The sequence below is a fragment of the Cibotium barometz genome, chromosome 27 (genome assembly GCF_041138505.1).
Source record: "Cibotium barometz isolate CiBa-2024 chromosome 27, ASM4113850v1, whole genome shotgun sequence".
NCBI lineage: Eukaryota > Viridiplantae > Streptophyta > Polypodiopsida > Cyatheales > Cibotiaceae > Cibotium > Cibotium barometz.
This window is the reverse complement of record NC_141072.1, coordinates 30,980,137-30,995,119: the sequence shown is the minus strand read 5'-3', so window position 1 is coordinate 30,995,119 and position 14,983 is coordinate 30,980,137.

Below are 14,983 nucleotides of genomic sequence, written 5' to 3'. Positions count from 1 at the left end.
TCCATTCTCTAAGGTGGATTTTACCAGAAGCACGGAAAACAAATTTAGACGCCCAAGCATCCAGGAGGAAGTTCAAACAATTGTTTCTCCTAGAAGTAAGCATACAATGAAAACCTTACCATCATATCTGGGAGAATATGAGAACTGTTCTCAAACCTTGAGGATACCCTCCATGCATAAAAGGTTGACAAAGGAGAAAGATATAAGTATGGTGCAAGCTATTTTGTCAGCACCAGTGGCTTGTACCTTACCTTTGCTTGATTTGATAAAAATTCGACCTGAGTTGTGGAATGATATTGCCACATGTTTGTCAGAACAGGTATTGCTACAAAAGGGTCACCATGAGTGTACTATACATCCCAAGACAAAGCATGTAATGCCAGTTCCTATCAACAAAGTAGGAAAATTTTGTGAGGACGATCAGGGAAATGCTACCCTCCCATTAGAAGTGCAAAAAGTATCTTCAACTGCAATACTTGATAGTGGCGCAGGAGTGGGCATTGTGACAAGGTCCATTTGGAAAAAGTGGGGCAAACCAGCTATTAGGAGTACAAGGATGCGCTTGTAGCTAGCAGATGGAAGCTTAGAACATCCCCTTGGGCTACTTGAGAACATATTGGTCACCACATGTGGGATTGAATATGAGCACACCTTTGCAGTAGTGGATTTTGGAAAACATCCAAACTACGAAGTGATATTGGGTAGACCATTCATGCGACAATTTCAAATGATTCAAGATTGGGGATACAATTATTTGTACCTCCGACATGATTCTGTCATCACAAGGGTCAACCTAAGGAATCACTCATATCGTGATGTAACAAGGTCTCCAATAGATGAGTTTGATTCTGCTTCATCTGAGGGCTCAAGAGTTACATTGTCAGATGGGCGAGAAGATCTATGGATGTGTGGAGCCTCATGTAGGGATTTCAACACTGAGAGACTTAAGGGTAATCGAAGTGTATCAGACGAGGCATACATTCCACAATCCTTCCCTGAGCATTTAATTGATCCATTAGAATGGAGTCATGTCCTTGCAACATTATCGACATGTGCTTTACCGAAGCCAATTCAATTTTGTGACTCAGATGGATATGATATTATTCCTATACGAATGGTACAATCATGTGACCTTCTAGATGATTTGTACTATAGGAATGCTTCCACAACAGCACTGCATGTTGAGGAAGGATCTCCTAATCCACGAGCTATATCGTGTCAAAAGAGTAGTGTTTCTACCCTACACAACCTACCTTCAAAATCTGCTCTTGAAGCTCCAAAACAAATGATGTGGATAATTGATGAGTACTCAAGTGAGGGCCATGGCTGGCATGTTCCAACTACTTTAGTCACAGCTCAAAGAGGGCCAGGCAAGAAGGAATTTTCAATGTGGCTACCCAAAGATGCGTACAAACTTGTACCATCTAGTCCAGTTGCTAAGCCTCTTAAGAAGCACATCATTTCCAAGCCTAAACCTCGGATTGTTAATCGATGGGTCCCAAAACATGTTCTTAAAGCACAAGGCTATTATGAGGGTGCAACAGTAATTTGGCTTCCAAAATGCCATGCTTTGCTAGGGGTAACAGAGTGTTTCAGAAAGATTCCAAAAGCCACCCTTGATTGTCCATATCAGTGGGTGCAAAAGAAATCAACACAAACTCTTCAAGAAAGGAAAGGTGGCTGTGATAGCACCTACAAAACTACTTGTGTTGATCTTCCTAAAACATGTATTGAAACACCGGTTGTCTCAAATTCTCCATATTACACAATTCCATCATCAACCGGTGTACCTAAGACACATCCAACGTCTCTTTTGAGCATAGATTCTAGAACTTCAAAACCTAAATCCTCTTATCTTGCTCAAATTCCAAGACAATTGATAAAATTCCCACCCAAGAAGGACATACCTAAAACCAAAGATAAGGCATTAACACTACAATTGAAGCTCTTTGGTAGATCAATGTTTGCATAGAGTGGTTCCTTATGCCTTTAGAGGATTATGTTCTTTTTGAGATGATTTCCACTACCAGGGCAAGGGTAAGCTCAGTGACTCCATAGTAAGATCGACAAGCCAGGGCACTTTTCTCCCATTGGGTTTTTCCCCTCGGCTATATTCGGTGTTTGGCACCAATGGCAAATTTTATTCTTTTCTTCTCTTTTCTTGTTTGTCAATAAAAATTTTGCAGAGATCTTCGCTAAAACAAGAGCATCAAACATGCCCCAATAGTCCACCTATCGTGCACACAAATTAGGAAGGGGGGAGACATGCTACGCCTACAAAGATCAAGGAGGAGCAATCTGCACAAAATCAGCAATTAATCAATGCAAACGAACAACATCAACAGGGCACTACAACAGGTGTATTCAAATCTTAATCTTTATTTCTTTATGTGCTCTTATCTTTCGAATATATGGTTTGCATGTTCACACAATGTTGTCTGGTTTAAGTTTTTGATTAGTTGTTAAAATATGGTGAGTGAATTCTAGACTCTTAGAAGACTTAGTAAAAGATATTTCTATCTAAAGACAGTGTAGGATATATACCAAGGAAATATGTATCTTATGCTTTCAAGGTATATTAGTTATCCCTAGTGGTAGCTACCTCTTAGATATGAGCTAGGTGCTAGGAGTACTAAAAATTTATAAAAATTATACCCTTTAAAAAATATATATATATGTGCAAAGTAAATTGAGACATGACGTGTCTACAGCCATGTGGAATGCTTGGTAGGACCTGGGGTTGTCTTAGCACCTTGGGGCCGATGCCTTGGTTTCCATGGGGTGAACACTGATGTCTAAAAGATTCAGAAAAAGACCTTTGAGGAATCTATCGCCTTGATAGATGTTGGTAGGACTCTGGGGTACACTATGGGCCCTCGAGACCGATACCCTCATCTTCAAGGGGTACTCCTTATGTCATAAAAGAAAGAACAAGGGTCTGTTGCCCTTGAGATACTTAGCGGTCTTTAGATTCTCTTGGCGGAGGTCTCTTGGCCATTGCTTGGGTCTCTTTGGGATGGAACTTTAATCTTTATCACCTTCTACACACACATCAAAAAAAAAAAAAGAGTTCCAATCATCTTTGCTCATATTTAGGAGTAGGTTTGCCACTTAGGAATAACTTACATACTTGTAGGACATTGAGACTGCGGTCATAACCGGCGGTGTACAAAGCACACTTGCCTTTGCATAGCACTATCTACCACTTAAGTCTCACTTTGACTAGTCTTTATTCACCTATTTTAGTACTCATTAAAACTTTAATCAGCCGTGCACTTGTATGCTCACGTGTGAAATTATCATTGCTGGTTTTTCTTTTCTTTTCTTTTTTTTCAATAAAAGACTTTACTTGTATCCATTGCTTTTTGTTGCAGCTCTTGCTACTACCGCGCTCGAGGACGTGCGCAAAATAGGAAGGGGGAAGATCAATACAAGGATGCAACAAAAAAGACACTTAGGGCTCTTGAAAAGAGTTCAAAGTTGTAGATGAATGTGGGAGAGGGCTTGACAATAATCCCACATGGGAACTTTTGGGAGTTCTAGAATTTTTGTATAAAAGGTGGCCCATTTGAGAGCTAGAGAGGAATCTTTGGTCATTTGGTTGAGAGGCTCATAGAGAGAGCTTGCTCCATAGCTCCATCTCAAGTGCTCTCCCAAGGCTCTCCATCTCCATTCATGCTTCAATCTTGTACTCTCTATTCTTTACATTTTCAATGATATGAGGTTTTGGTCTACACACTTGCTAATCTAGATTTCTTAATGATGTTTTGATTTGTGAGTTGTAGAGTGCTTGTGATGAAGCTTGTGCTTGAAATAATGTGTAGTTGAGGCTTGTGTGATAGCTCTTTGCATATTAGGTTCCTTGCATAAGTTGCATTTGTGTGCTTAAGTGTAGCCTAATCTTGATGCTTTGATTATGTTAGATTGATTTCTTGAGTGATGAAGAAGGATTGAGTAGGACTAGAAGTCATTAGTGTGTGGTTAACTCATCTTCTCCCATTCGGGATAGCCTCTATGCGCTAACCGGGTTGCATTCACGGATTGACAAGTGTGTGGGTTGGAGTGTAGCCTCCGCTATGCTATGATGTCCCAAACATTGCTCTCTTTAAGACTTTTCTTGGTGGTTAATCTTGATTAAATTTTTTCTCTAAGTCTCATATTCGTGCATCTTGCGAAATTGTCCTAGTTTGCGAGATGAGGACATCTCGCATTTTTTAAGTAGGGTAGAATGTAAGATTCCTCCCCCAACCCCTTTTTGATGTCCAGTATCTTCCCCTGTAATCAATCCCTCTTCAGAAATATAAAGACCTTGTTTCTAACTGTTTTAACCTAGAGAGAGAAAATATTCTAGAGAGAGAATATTCAGATTTTGAATATTTTTGGATAGAAAAATATCTCACCTTATTAAAATGAATTCCCCTGAAACAGAAATTCAGAAAGAATTTTCCAATGTGCAATTGGAATTAATTGAAAATAGGTATAAAGAACCTTAGTCTAAGGGTCTAGATTTTCAGAAATTTTTGGATTATGGTCCAATTAAGGTTCCTATGGGCCAATAGCATCAGTCCATGTGTAGGGAGGAGATAAATTCTATTTGTAAAAGAAGATATCCAAAAATGAGTAAATGCTCACATAAGATGAAGAGTTGAAAATGTACAAGGTTTATTAGTAAAAAACTATGAGTAATATCAAAAAAATGAGATAAATTGAGTATCCAAAAATGAGTAAATGTTCACATAAGATGAAGAGTTGAAAATGTACAAGGTGTATTAGTAAAAAACTATGAGTAATATCAAAAAAATGAGATAAATTGAGTATTCAAAAATGAGTAAATGCTCACATAAGATGAAGAGTTGAAAATGTACACGGTTTATTAGTAAAAAACTATGAGCAATATTAAAAATATGAGATATTTTGGGTATAATCATTCCATTTTGACACATATGTAAGGAAGGGGAGTTCTTTAAAGGAGGTGCATATTTCACATGCTTGAATGAGTTTTAAACTAAAAAATAATGTGATATTTTTATCTCTCCTCTCTCTTGAACCAAACCAAATCAAAATGGAACCAAACCGGATCAAAAAATAACCAAACTAGGTCCAAATCTAGTCCAAATTCAACCAAACTGACTTGGAAAATTCTAGAATCAGTTTGTTTGGTTAGGAGCTCAATTTTTCCTATAAATAGAAGCCTCCCCTTGTTGAAAAAAATATAGTGTCTTATGCATTGTTACTCTACTCCACCTAAGCCAAGAACTGTGAATTCTTTAATAATTCACTAGTTTTTGACACTTCTCTCTTTCTTCAATTCCCATTGGTGGCTCCATCAACATACTAAACCAATTGATTGGTTGGGGGCCTCTACCGTGAACAAAGAATCAAGCAAATTGTAAGTGATGAGATGGAAAATGATGTGATGATAACTGGAATGTGGAATAAGCAACGTGGATTGATGAGGGATAATGTGGAAAAATGAGAGTTAATATAGAAACTGTATTTTGTGACTGTTTGTAAATGCTGTTTGTAAATGATTGTTTTATGTCAAGAATGCTGGGAAAGCATTTTGACCATCTTGTGATTAAGGTTGTGGAGACCTAACTGATAAAGTTGTAACTGCTGACGGAGAGTCAATGGAGGACGTCTCGCGTAGCAAGGTCGGCCGAGGTCTTGACCAGCCTCGGTGCGATTAAAATGGTGAGCTTCCGGTACGGTGGATGAGGGGCCAAGGAAGCGGCCTATGAGTGAAGCGCTAGGTCACCTGCGAAGGATCCTAGAGGGTGCTGACCATACGGTGCTCGGGCTCTGGGTCGCCCAGGAGACCCACGCGTGCATCGAGGAAGATATTGGAACAAGGAGTAAGAGTTGTTTTCTAAAATCGGGCATGGATCTGGTTGATTGACCTTGCTGGTCTTCAATGGATGAGTCCATGGCTCTTTATATGGATCTATTAGTTGATCTTGCTGATCTTCAACGAGAGTCCATCTTGATAAGTGATTATATTGCCGAGTATTATGGGCTAGGAACTATTGAACGGCCCCTGAGTGGACAGGTGGTGAGCGTTCTAGTTGCCAATGATGCCATAGATACTCTGATGAAGGAATGATGGGAAATTAAGAATCAATGGGATAAATTGGAAGATGGTGATCAATGATACTATGGTTTTATTAAAGGATTGTTTTAAAACTGGTTGAATCTGTGAAAAGGCCATTTCATATTGGGTGTGTAAGTGGTGTGACTAGTTTTATTTTTGCATGAACTTCCAGCTAGGGGGCCTTGGAACTCTTTTCCTTGGTACTCGGGACAAAACCTAACCAAATTCTTAATTGGATCCCATCACTACAGTGGTTGGGCGGTTGGCTAACCCATGGGACTGGGATGGGGTTAGGCTGGACTGATGGATCCGTAAATCGAGACTCAAATTCTGTTACTACGATAGATAAAGTAAATCCCGGATAGTAATTGTTCTATGGATAGGAATCAACGGCTGTGCCTCTTGATGGGGAAAAAAGCGTTGATCCCAATGATCCAAGTGCAAGTTTCTTCCTTGATCTGATTTCAAGCTCAACGCTTAGTGCCTAGGCAATGCATAAACTTTAAAAATTGTAACATAACATATTGTATGTTTGGTCCTATGTTGCACGAATAGATTAGGCATCCATAACTTGATCATCAGTGGTTATGTTGAATTGTTTACTAGCATTGTGCAAACTAAGCTCTACACTAGGTTCCATTAGTGTAGACATTGGTTTGCAACTTTCCATATTGAACCTCTTGAGTAGTGTCTTGATGTATTTTGACTACTTAACGAGTATACCATCATCTTGATGTATAAATTATATACCTAAGTAGTAGCACAAAAGGCCAAGATCTGACATCTCAAAATTTGAGACAAGGTTAGCCTTGAAAGCTGTAATGAAATCCTCATTGGTGCCTATCACTAGCATATGCTAATGAGCAAATTTTCCTTTTTCACATATAAAGTACTTTTTGTAGGTCTATTTTGAAATCCATGTCTAGTCAAAAAGGCATGAAACTTCTATGACCAAGCTTTGGGAGCTTCTTTCAAACCATATAAAGGTTTATTAATCTTTCATACATTCTATTCTTGAGTAGGTTGGGTAAAACCAGCTAGTTGACTCACATAAACTTCTTCTTGCAAGTCACCATTCAAGAACATTGTTTTGATGCCCAATTGGTGCACTTTCCATCATGATGAGCAGCCAAAGTAATAACAAATCAGATAGTGGTTATATATGGGAAGTGGGAGTAAAAGTTTCATCATAATCAATCCCTCTCTATTGGGCATAACCTTTTGCTATAAGTCTTACCTTGAATCTATCAAGGGATCCATCTAGCTTTCTCTTGATTTTGAAAACCCACTTAGTACCAATAGCTTTCTTGACAAGTGCTAGATCCACTAAATCTGAAGTACCATTTTTTTAATGGCTTGAATTTCAGCCTACATGGGTTTTACCCAATTTGGATCACCTCTACTCAAGTTCATCTTTAGTTCTCTACATCATGTATAGAAGTAAAAAATGTAAACTTAGCATTGGATCTGGTTATCCTTTGCAAAGTAGCAGATAATTTGCTATCATCCAAGGTTCTGTTAACCCATCTAGGCATGAGCTATAGATTCAATGATTTTTAATCTTCTGAACTATCTCGGCAGAAGCTTAGATTTATTGATTTTATTGTATCATCTAGTTGATCTTTAGTTGGTTCATCACTTTCTTGAGCACCCCCTGGCAACAAAAAGGGATTAGTAAGCAGAATCTACTAAGAATTGATAGATAGTGGCATATGTAATAACCCATCAAACATGTACGAAGAATTGGCATATGTAATAACCCATCAAACATGTTTGAAAAATTGGCATAGGCATGCTTATTGAATTCTATTATTGGATAGACAAAATCCTCTACAATACGACATCCCTACGATCAAGAATCTTCTTTTTGAGAGGATTTTAGAGATGATAACCTTTACTTTCAGTACTATAACTAATAAAAATGCATTTCACTACCTTGTTATCTAGCTTAGTTCTCCTTTGTGCTGGCACATGTGCATATGCCAAACAACAAAAAACACACGTGTTCAACCTTTGAAGCAAGCTTTATTAAGAAGTAATAGTCGTCAAATCTTTAGTGGGGCACCTATTCAGCACATAGGTAGCACAAAGAACTACTTCCCTCAAAAACTTATGTAGAAGCTTACCTTTAACCATGCATCTAACCATCTCCGTGAGAGTCTTGTTTCTCCTCTCAAGTAGAACCATTTTGTTGTGGTATATAAGGAGTTGTACAGTGATGCTGCTTAATACTTTGTTATGCCAAAAAATCTTTAAATGTATTAGACATGTATTTTCCCCCTCTCTGTGACCAGAGATTTTAAACTTTTAAGCCAATTTAACTTTCAAACATAGCAACAAAGTGTGAAAATGAGAAATTGCCTCTAATTTTTCTTTCATAGGGTAAGACCAACCGTACTTGCTGTATCAATGAATGAGAAAATACCTTTTCTTTTTCTTTCATAGGGTAAGGCTAGCCGTACTTGTTGTAGTCAACAATAAATGTAATAAACTAAAATTTCCCTCCCAAATAAGTAGTATGCATACATCCCTATATATGAGTTGTAATTTGTCAATAACTCTATGTGTTGCATTCTTTGGGAAGGGTTGGCAAGACATTTTGCCAAGGATGTATCCTTGATTGGGTTTGTCATCTCTAATTTATTGTTAACTAGGGTTCTTATGGAAAAGCTGGCAACCTTGCAACCCCTCCATTGAATCAAGCCTTGGGGTTGGCAGTCTATCACCTCTCCAAATGGTGTAGCATTATGAGAAAATGAAATACCCTAGTTTCAAGGAGAAGCATTTGGAGGATCTTGATGCTTATATTTCCTTTTGAAAGTCAATGGCCTATGGCAATCAAAATTAATTGAATGATTTAAAATGGAATGTGTTCACATCCACATTGAAATCCAAAGCCAATGGTGGTGGTTGGAAAGTGCAGGATGCTGATGTGCATTTTAAGAATTACACAGTAGCGCATGACACATTCGTGGTATCACACTACCAAGACATATTTGGAGGTGCTAGATAAGCTTTAATCACTCAGGCTGCTAGTGAATAATTATGCAACTTAATTTCTAACCCTCCATGAATGGGTGGATGTATCCAATCACCTATCAATGAAATCACCACAATAGTGGATGGTTCATGCAAGACAGCTTATAGCCAAAGCTATATGCCAACCTCGTCTTTCAACAGATGTAGCTAACACTGGTTTTGAAGTACTCGTGAAAGTAGCCATACAATCAAAAAGAGCCCTAGCAATTGATTTACATATGAAAACAAAATGCAAAAGCAATAAGAAGGCACATGAGTCAAAATTCTCAACATTTGATAGTGGAGTGGACTCAACATCCTATAAAGATTTGGAGGACCTATTAGAGGAGAAATAGAATCATAGCACCAGTGAGGTGGAAAGTTGGCGAGAATGTTAAAGAATGGTGTTTTGGCCAAGGTTACTGGGTGGAGTGAAAAAACATCTAGATTTGAGATCCGACTTGAAGTCTGGAGTGCAAAATGTTCCAACTCGGGACATTTGAAGTATAGTCGAAGAGAAATGCTATTTAATCTGGATGGAAACCCTCAAACCGCATGAATGATCAAACATAGAATGTAGTGTAAATTCAAATTTTTATGCCACAACCAATCATAACACTATAATAGCTGATCACTTTGGTGGATTTAGTGCATTGCAATCTTGGTAGGTAGGGGGGATCCACCATCTAGAAGGATATCAATGTTTTTACTATTGACAATTGGGACTACAAGATAGAGAGCTCTACATGGATTAAACATCCATATAAGAGATACAAACTTAACAGCCCACAATGGATAATAGTGCTAGCCTGTATCTAATATGGTTCTTATTTCTTTGGATATCATCATTGAAAAGAAGGAGGAACTAGTGGCCTTGGCAGTGATATGGTCCCACAAGCAACATTGGTTCATAGAGCTTAGGGAAACCCCCCACCCTAAAGAAAATTTAACCTTCATGGCAGGAGGACCAAGATCAAATACGTGAGCAAGTGATGTGGACGATCAGGAAGGCCCCAGGAAATGGGATCTAGACCCACCCTGCTCGATTGGTGCTTGAAGGATGGTGATTATAGTGGAGAAAAGTTTGAAAGAAACACTTAAGAGACAACTATGAGGCCAAAAGTAGCATTATGAGAAAATGAAATACCCTACTTTCAAGGGAAAGCATTTTCAGGATCTTGATGCTCATATTTCCTTTTGAAAGTCAATGGCCAATGGCGATCAAAATTAAACCAATGATTTAAAATGGAATGTGTTCACATCCACCTTAAAACCCAAAGCCAAATGGTCGTGGTTGGAAAGTGTAGGATGATGATGTACATTTTAATAATTACATAGTAGTGCATGACACATTCCTTTAGTGGTATCACATTGCCAAGACATCTTTGGAGGTGCTAGATACGCTTTAATCACTGAGGATTCGTGTGGAGATCTATGCAGCTAAATTTCTAACCCTCCATTAATGGGTGGATGTATCCAATCTCCTATTCAATGAAATCACGTAGTAGCAGATGGTTCATGTAAGACAACTTATTGTAAGATTCCTCCCTCTGGCTTTTGAGGTATGCACGTGTAAGAACCTCCCCTTCTGATCTTATAATTATTCCCCTCTCTAAAATAAAAGAAAGATCCTATTTTACCCTTTTTTGGTAATTCAAAATCGAGATATTTTTGGATATAAAAATCCTCCTAGTGTCTAAAATGGTTTCCCCTGAAACAAAAATTCAAAAAGAACTTTCCAATGTGCAATTGGAATTAATGAAATATAGGTATAAAGGACCTTAGCCTAAGGGTCCAGATTTTTAGAAATTTTTGAATTATGCTCTAATTAAGGTTCATATGGACCAATAAGATTAATCCAAATGTAGGGAGGAGATAAATTGAAGAATAAAAGAAAATCCCCCAAAATGAGTAAATGCTCACATAAGATGAAGAGTTGACTAAGGACAAGGTTTATTAGTTAAAAAAGAAGGGATATTTAGAGGAAATGATGAATTTTTGACATCTCAGTGTGGGGATCTCCCCTCATGAAGGAGGTGCCTATTTCACATGTGTGGAGGAGTTTTAAACTCATAAATAATGATATATTTTCATCTCTCCTCTCTCCTGTTTCAACTAGATCCAAAAAGTAAGCTAAACTGGCCCAAAAATGGTCAAAAATTGACCAAACTAATCTGGAAAATTCTAGAATCAGTTTGCTTGGTTAGAGGCTTATTTTTTCCTATAAATAGAAGCCTCCCCCTTTGTAAAAGGTTAATAGTGTTTATGCACTGTTACTCTACTCCTACCTAGAGCCAATTACATTGAATTCACTTGATAATTCAATTGTTTTTGACTAAATCCTCCCCAGAAGAATTGGTGGCCACTCTTGATCCAAACAAGAGTAGAACCCTCAGTCGTTGTGCCTCTCAATGAGGAAAAAAGCATTGGTCTCTATGATCCAAATGCAAGTCTTTTCCTTGATCTGACTATGGGACTTTCTAGGTGAGGGAAGTTTTTTCGAGTTCGGTTTTGGAAGAACCGAGGGATTAGTCTCTTGTCCGGATATATGTGGGCAAGGCCCCAAGTGAGGGACCCTACCCCAGGCAAGAAGTGCTACTTCCGAGTTCAGTTTTGGAAGAACCGAGGGATGAGTCTCTTGTCCAGATATACGTGGGCAAGGCCCCGAGTGAGGGACCCTACCCCAGGCAAGAAGTGCTACTTCCGCTGCTAGCACCCCTGAATTCGTTGCGCAGTGGGGAGAGGGATCTCACACTTATAGTCAAAGCTACACCAAGCTCTTGTTTCAAGAGATTTAGATATAACATTGGTTTTGAGGTACTAGTGGCAGTAGCCATATGATTCGAAAGAACCATAGAAATTGATTTACATACAAAAAAGAAATGCAAAAACAAGAACAAGGGACATGGCTCAAACTTCTCAACATCTAATAGTGGAGTGGACTCAACATCCTATAAAGATTTGGAGGACCTATTAGAGAAGAAATAGAATTACAGCACCAGTGAGCTGGAAAGTTGTTGAAGAATGGTGGTTTGTCCAAGGTTACATGGGGTAGTGAAAGAACATCTAGATTTCAGCTCTCACTTGAAGTTTGGAGTGAAAAATGTTTTAAGTCTCGGGACATTTGAAGTCTAGTCGAGGAGCAATGCTATGGAAATCCTCAAATCTCATGAATGATCGAACAAAGAATGTAGTGTAAATACAAATTGTTATTCCACAACCAATCATACCACTATAGTAGCCGATCACTTTGGTGGCTATAATGTGTTGCAACAGCCCTAGCCCTTGGGCCTTCAATCTTGGTAGGTAGGGGGAATCAACCGCCTGGAAGGATATCAATATTTTTACTATTCACAGTTGGGACGCTGCAAGATAGAGTGCTCTATATGCATTAAACATCTATGCAAGATATACAAACTTAACATCTCACAACGGATGATAGTGCTAGCTTGTAGATTTCATTGTGGTAAAACCTCTTTTGCATTAAAATCCACCTCATCCACTTGCATTGCTCAACTTAAGTGATTTTTCACCGCATTGAGTTCATTTTTAGCATATAATTTTCATCTAAATCACTTGTAAAAGTGTTAAACATTGCTTGAGCACTAAACTCGATGCTCAAGCTAAACCCACCTTCTCATCATGGAGCATGCAGAAGCAGTCTCAAGATTAAATGGTGATGAGTTTTACATATGGCAAAGCAAGACCATGTACTTGCTTATGTGTAATGCTTATGCGTAAGGGGATTTGGCACCACCTAATTGAGGAAGTGGAGGTTTAGCCACTTTAAAACAACAAAGAATTGGGGCTTACCACTTAAAATATTGGTGATGATGTGATTAGTCACATTGTTGGTGCATCAAGGACGCCATGTTGGCATGTTAGGAACTTAACAAGATTTTTGGCACCAACTCAAAGAGCTCAAAGATCAACCTTCCCATGAAATTTTACAATCTCGATAATAAGGACACCGAGACCATGGCACAACACATCGGAAAATTCAAAGGTATAAGGCATCAACCTAGTGCATTAAAGAAAATGAATCTATTGATGTGATGTTAAAGAGTGTTGACAAAGAACCATATGAACCACTTGTTGCTACACTTAAAAACATGCCAAACACAAAATCAAGAAATAGAGTCATACTTTCTTGAACATGAATCAAAATTCAAATATAAAGAATCAATCAAATCATTAAGTGCTAATAATAGTAATTAACAGGGCTAAAAGTTGGAGCCTCCAATTGAGCTTATGAAAAGAAAGTTTGATGGGAATTTTTACATAAGCTTCTTAGTCTTTATGACATGTGAAGGATTGAGTAGAAAAACCCATATCAACAACCCCAAAAAATGATGTATTAGACTAAAAATGGGCGACTAGGTTTTGGTTCATTTGCAGCCAACACACCCAATCATTTGGCTCAAGATTTGTATTGTAGATACCTTAAGGTACTTAGAACACAAACCTACTGGGTATTTTCCTATTTTGCAGTACACGTGGTGTATGATGAATAAGACCAATAGGTGCAACTGCACGAGAGAGAGAAAAATCACCTAATTCCTCCAGTGAAGATGAGTACCTAGGTGAGGCCAACGTATTGCTATAAGGAATTTGGAAATAGTGGAGATGATAGTAATGCCATGCTCTTCAATTTAGGCCACAAAAGGGGAAGGAAGCTAAGGTTGAGATTAAGTGAGTGCAAATGACTACTAATAGACTAAGATTAGTGCAATGTGAGTTGAAAGAGATGAATGTTAAGCTATAGGGAGAACAAAGGCGGCTCTGATACCATGTTGAAGCTTGTGGATCCAAGAATCCATGGAGATGGTGATGATAATAAAGACTTAATCCTACACTAATTAACATGTTATTAGTGCTAAGCTAAGCTAGGATGGGTGATACTTAATAATAATCATGATGAATGAACTAAGCTAATTAAGGTTTAGACTCAAACACAATTGGGCTACAAGATTAAGACTTGTACTCATAAAGAGGCTTGAGAGCTTGCTTGATTCGATACCCCTTTTATATGAGGGAGGTACAACAAATCTTAGATAGCTCATGTGGCATAACTTGACTAGGTGACTTGGCACTGTAAGATTCCTCCTCAGCATGAATAATGAATAAGCTTCTACCTCAATCCCCTATAATCATTCCCTATTTCAGAATGCAAGAAAATATTGTTTTTCCTTGTTTTTGCCTAGAGAGAAGAAAAATTCTAGAGAGAGGTAATTCAATATTGAGATATTTTTAGATATAAAAATTCTCCTAATATCTAAAATATATTTCCTTGAAATAAAAGTTCAAAATAAATTCTCCAATGTGCATTAGGAATCAATTAAAAATGATATAAGGGACCTTAGCCTAGGGGTCTAGATTTTCAGAAATTTCTTGATTATAGTCCAACTAAGGTTCCTATGGGCCAATAGGATTAATCCAAGTGTTGGGATGAGATAAATCCAATGAATAAAAGAAAATACCCAAAAATGAGTAAATGCTCACATAAGATGAAGAGTTGACCGAGTACAAGGTTTATTAGTTAAAAATTAAGAGATCCCATGACATTTCGAATTCAATCATTTAAATGCAAAAAGAGGAATTTTGAGCATATTCAAAAAAATGGATAATTGTATTTAATTAAAAGAAGAATTTTTATGGTATTTTAAGTAAAGAAAGGTTTAAATTCAATTTTGGTGACAAAAGAGGAATTTTCACCATAATTCCACCTAGAAAATTAGGGTTGATAATTAAATTGGTAGAAAGAATATTCTTGGATATTTTATGTGGATAAATCACCAAATTGATAGTTACCCAAAATTAGATTAATGGAAGAAGAGTATTTTTATAAAATCCTGATATTTTCATATAGAACCA